Genomic DNA, 6221 nt, shown 5'->3' with positions numbered 1-6221 from the left:
AGTTTCCAGACATCGTATTCCCATGGGTTTCTTGTTCACACCCTTGGCATTGTGTAAATCTATGCACTGCATCCATTATCTATGTGGTGCATCCATTATCACACTACTTAAGTGTTTCTCTCAACAAAATGCTTAAAATTAAGCTAATGTGTTATCTTCAAAACAAAGGAAATGAAAATGCTGTACTAGTTTTGTTAGTTGTTCTAAAATCTTGAGAAACTGAACACATACAGGACCAATTCCTGCTGTTCTTAGGCAGACATTTTTGCAGTCTCTAAAATGTAGAGATTGCCAATGAAATGTTTTAGATTCCAATTTAAATGAAGCATGGCTCTTAGTTTTCTTGGCATGAATCAAGGTGAGCTTGGATTTTCAAGACAGATATAATGCCTTATGAATTCCTGACTGAAAATAAAGGACAAAATTACTATTTGCAAATGCACAGTGTATATGAACTATAGGGTGTGTCTGGGACTATAAGGTTAAATAATGCCATCTGAATGATTCATTGAAATTATTGGTGTTTCTCAAGCTATTTTTATTTTCTCACATTAGTAATTGTGTGAAAATTACTAACGTAAGTAAAGTTGAGTGAGTGGGTGCTATCACGGGTCAGCCAGGATCCCAGCTTTTATGTTGTACCAGCTTGACCAAATGCTTCTGAAGGAAAGATGGAGGCGTCTGTGGTCAGGCTTTTGCATGCACACAGAATCCATGGAGCCTGACCAGCTCAGCCATATGAGTTTTAAGAGGTTGGCAAGGAAATGGCAAGATCTGTTGTAGAAGACAGTACATACGGGTGTATCTGCTTAAATATGAGATCTTGATCTATTTCCCCTTCATGAAAATGCACATTAGGTTATAGACCTTCCTGAGAAAAACAATTTGAAAGAACCATCCATCCTCATAATCTCATAATATTCTTTTTTAACTCAAGCAAAATAGGTTAATGCAGGGAAAAAGAAGAACAAAGTATGGTTGTATTGTCCATTTTCACACTGCTGATAAAGATACACCTGAGACTGGGCAATTTACAAAAGAAAGAGGTTTAAATGGACTTACAGTTCCACATGGCTGGTGAGGAAATCATAGTGGAAGGTGAAAGGCACGTCTCACATGGTGGCAGACAGGAGAAGAGACCTTGTGCAGGGAAACTCCCCCTTATAAAACCATCAGATCCTATGAGACTTACTCACTATTATGAGAATAGCAAGGGAAAGACTTGACCCCATGATTCAATTACCTCCCACCAGGTCCCTCCCACAACATACGGGAATTCAAGATGAGATCTGGGTGGGGACACAGGCAAACCATATCAGCGGTTAACAGATAAATAAGAACTTTCACTTGAAGGTAAACTTTGAATGTCAAATGCTGAAGGTATTCAGGCTACGCTCACTAACTCAAGAATGAACCAACTGACTCCTAATCACTGAATGCATTTGAGATTCTTTTCAAACTGGCAATGTTTATACAAAATTAGAAAGGAGCAGGCTTTCCCCTATCTATGTGCTATTTCACCCTCATATACTCCCACAAATCTAGTAAACAAGTACACGATGACTTTGTGCAAAGAAGAAGTGACCTTAATGTAGTTTGGAGGAGCTAGAGATGTTGCAGGAGACAATGGCCTACAGTCCTGCACCCCAGTCCAGCCCTCTACTGCTGGAGGCACTGCTCATGTGGTGAAAGTAGACAATGTCCTTACATTAGTAAGCTCCCTTTAAAAATTCCTGCTCTGAAAAAATAAACAAGAGAGCCAGTGAGTTCTGCAGGGGGATGCGGGGGTTGAGTAGTGGAAAACACAAAATTGGATCTATAACTTATACTGAGCTACCTGGATAAATCCCACATGGATCAAAAATTTAGATGTAAAAAAAGGGAAAATAATAAAAGAAGAAGAAAAATGCAAATTTCTTTATAACTAGAAACCAAAATTCATGAAGGAAAAGTTTTTTGTTAGATGAAATAAAATTTTTGTAAAGTTTATTTATGCAAAAAATTGTGAACAAAATAAAAAATAATTGACATATTGGAAAAAAATATTTGCAATTCATATAACAAAAGGTTAGTCTCCCTAATATATAACACTTCCAGAAATTCATTTAAAAAAAACCAACAATCCAAAAGAAAAATGGGCAAGGAATGAACAAATGGTCCACAAAAAAGTAAATAATGACTCTTACACATATGAAGAAACACAACCTCTCCAATAGTAGGATACATCCAAATGGAAACTACATTGAGACACAATTTTCTACCAATCAATAAAAATCCAAAGTAATAGCACTCTGTTGTCCTGACTGCAGAGAAATAGGTGCTGTGATGTATCGCTGGTGGGATGGTAAATTACTATAACTCCTACAGAGAACTATTTGCACTATATATCAAAATTACAACTGCCTATTTAATTTGACCAAGCAATTTCACTTTTTGATGTTTACACAAATTTTTCACTACAGCACTTTTTTATAATAGTACAAATCAGTGAGAGAAGTTAAATAAGTTGATACATTTGTATGATAGAATTCTATATAGCAGTTTACCCAAAAAAGAGGAAATGAAATATCTACTGATATGGAATAATTCTATGATTCATTGATAAGAAAGAAATGGTGCATTCTAGTATGTACAACATGCCCATTTGGGGGAGTGGGAAATTGATCAGGAACCTGTATGCACATTCACTGGCATATTCAAGAAGTAACTCTGGAAGGTCATCTAAGATATTGCTAACAGTGCCTGCCTGGATGGTGAACGGATGGAGCCTGAAGGTAGGAAGAAGAATTCCAGTTCTTCAAAAGAATGAGTTTCCAGAAGTACAGCTTTCTGGGATTAGAAGTACAGTCTAGGATCATAGAACTGACCGGGCTTCGTGGCCTACCAGGGATCAGACACATGATTTTGGCTTCATTTTCCCAGAGTTCATGCCAACAGCACTGGCCAGCTCGCAGGCTATAGGAGCACAGCCCATTCCAGAATCAAAGATTAAAGTTAGAAGCTACATTAAGGAGCCTTTGAAATAAGATTTGAGCTCAAGGCTTCTAAGTCCTTCTTTTATTCTACTTATCTTCAATTAGACCAACAGTTCTCAACTGCGGAAAATTTTGTCCCCAGGGCACAATTTTGATGGTCGTTACTGGGAAAGGAGGGAGTATGCTACTAGTGTTTTGTGGCTAGAAGCCAAGGAAGCTGCTAAACATCCTACAATGCATAGGAGCAAAAAATAAAATAAAATAAAATAAATTTAGCCTAAAATAGTAAAATTGAGATTGAGAACCTTGCCCTAGATAAGATGCCAAAGGAAAGATGAAACTTGTGAGGCCAAGCGAAAACAAATTAAGGAATTGTGTACCATAAATAACCTTTCAATCCACCCCTGTGTCTGAGGTAGCTTAATTAGAGTCCTGTGTAGGGGCAAGAGAAGGATGATTTTTCTATACGCTGGTGTGACAAACACTGTAAAACTTAATCTTTTATCAAACACGAGCTAGATCTTAAAGTACAGTGCCATAGTCAAAGAATAACAATTCCTTAAATTTCTACATGTGCTGGAAATTGTTTTCCAGTGTTGGCACCTGTCTTTACTGCCCATTTCACTCACAGTCACAATGAGGCTTGATTTACGGAAGACCCGCTATTTAGAAACCCTGCAGAGAATCAGTAAAATCCGCGCTCCCACTGCAGAAAGGCTGCTGTCTCTGGGAGGTAGCTGAGCAGCTGCTAAGGAGTCTCCCTTTACTGCCCGCGGCAAAGAGAAAGAAGAAAGAAGCGCTGACTCACTCACTGCCAGACAAATGGGGCAGGGGTGCAGGGGAAAGGGGAGAGAGACGTCTGGAAGAGATGAGAGAATCACTCGGGGAATCATTTCCGATGGCAGAAACACAACAAAACTGCATTCTGATGCCAGGGAAAACATAATCAGAAAGAATGATTCCAAGTAGTAAAGAATAGATAATCAGCAGAGTGGAATACAGTGCTGGCATTCTCCTCAAATGAGCACCACTGTTCCCAAGCAGCTAATCGTATTTCCACGGGAGCTACGTGGTGAGGACCAGATCAGGACCTGGGACATTCCGAGAGTGGCCACGCGGCTTCCCTTAGGATGCCTGGTATTTATCCCGTGCCTGTGGGAAACAGCCACTTTCTCACTTTTGCAGGAATTGGCGGGGGGGGGGAAGGCCGGACATGGTGGTTCATGCCTGGAATAACAGCACTTTGGGAGGCCGAGGCGGGCGGATCATCTGAGGTCAGGAGTTCGAGACCAGCCTGACCAACATGAAGAAACCCTTCTCTACTAAAAATACAAATTTAGCCAGTAATCCCAGCTACTCGGGAGGCTGAGGCAGGAGAATCGCTTGAAGCCAGGAGGTGGAGATTGTGGTGAGCCGAGATCATGCCATTGCACTCCAGCCTGGGCAACAAGAGCAAAACTCCATCTCAAAAAAAAAAAAAAAAAAGAGGTGTGGCGCCCCTCTGCACTGCAGAACTCTGCCTGGAGATTTGGCTTCATGGAGCTTTTCCTGACTTCCTTATGGAGCCAGTTCAGCATTCTCAATGAATGAAACGGTGACCTTCACAGCACTTCCACACTCCTCCATTCTCCTTCAACTGATTGTCACTGAGTCATCATGTTGCAATCTCTTCTTAAACTGTTCTTTCTTCTGCTAGTTTCAATTATTCCCTCCTGGCAAGATTGTGAAACTCTGGCTGGTGCTGAATAAGAGGTGGAACTCAGGCACTTAGAGATACAGTACTAGTGAACTCCGTGGGGAGGCAGGGAGGCAGTCAGACTCCTAGGTTAAAGCAACTCAAACAATACTGACTAATTATCATTGTCTACCAGTTTATGCCCTTGTGGGAAAGTACTAGCCATGAAAAATCCCTGAAAAATGACAGAAAACAGCATGCTCCTCAAGAAATGAATAAGAATCTACCTCCGATCTTTTTCTCCTTTGAAGGCTCACTGGGAAAACTATTCCATGCAGAGACGAAGATTCGGGATTAGCCACTATAATTGTCTAGCTACTGAGCCAGGTTTGGCATTTCCTTGGAATGATACTAAAAATCTGAAGAACTGCAGTTTGCATGACTTTTAGTGCCGTATTTGAGGCACTTGCCACATACCTTATCTTATTCAATCCTTGCAACACCCCTGGGAAATTGTTGTAGTATTTCCCATTCTGAAGATCAAGAAACCAAAGCCAGAAAGATGACTGTAAATTGCTTAAAATCACCCAGCCCATAACATAGATGTTTCTTCAATGCTAAGATCACAGAGCCCACAACATAGATGACTTCTCTACACCCTGGTGCTACAAACACTTTGTAGCAACCAGAAAGAATTTGAGAGAACAGAAGCAAAGAAGATTTCTTTAGCATTCACTATGTGTCAAGCACTGTGTTAAGTGTTTGCAGTCGTTACTTTCTTTTTAATCCTGATCACAATCCTGTAATGTGGGTTCCATCATTTTCAACACTGACTAACGGAAGATTATCTAGAACAAGATAGATATATATGGCAGGAGAGTGGGATCTCATTAACAAAAATTGAGAGGTACAACCTGCTTCACCAGCTGAAAATATTGTCAAATCTCCTATTTTTTCTGTTAACAATTTAGGAATTCACATACACTCATACTAGAAAGTCTGAGATCTCATACTAGGGTATCAACACCGTATACATGTTCTCTCACTGAAACTGTTCAAGAATCCCACGATCTTACTCAGTTCAAAAGAATTAATTCTCTTTCCAAATGCCAGGCAGACAGTAAACTAGCATCTGGCTGGTCCCCTCATGTCACTGATTCTGTTCCTTTTGCCTCAGCATCTATTATTGCCACACAGTGTCTCACAGAACACTTTGGTGTTTCCAAAGCCCCAAGGTCTATAGGATAATCACTGTCTCTGTCGGTAAAGCCTCTACTTGTCCTGATTATAGCAGAGGCTCCTGGAAAACCCGCCTATTTGAGCTGTTTACTTTGTACACACATATTCAACCATTGATACCAAAACAGGACTGGCATGCCTGAGTAGAGTGGGTCCACAGGGTTCTCAGCCTTATCTGCCTGCAGTATCAGAGTCAGCCCTGTGCCAGGGGTCTCTAGGCCCTAGCTACAATACACGCTCCCTTTTCATTCATTGCAACCTTCCCTCCAAGACCTGTGATGTTCTTTCCTACCAGGGGACATCTTTCATTGACATTCCAACACAGTAGAAAG

This window comes from Papio anubis, unplaced genomic scaffold, assembly GCF_008728515.1.
Source record: "Papio anubis isolate 15944 unplaced genomic scaffold, Panubis1.0 scaffold394, whole genome shotgun sequence".
Taxonomy (NCBI): domain Eukaryota; kingdom Metazoa; phylum Chordata; class Mammalia; order Primates; family Cercopithecidae; genus Papio; species Papio anubis.
This window is presented reverse-complemented; position numbering follows the sequence as displayed.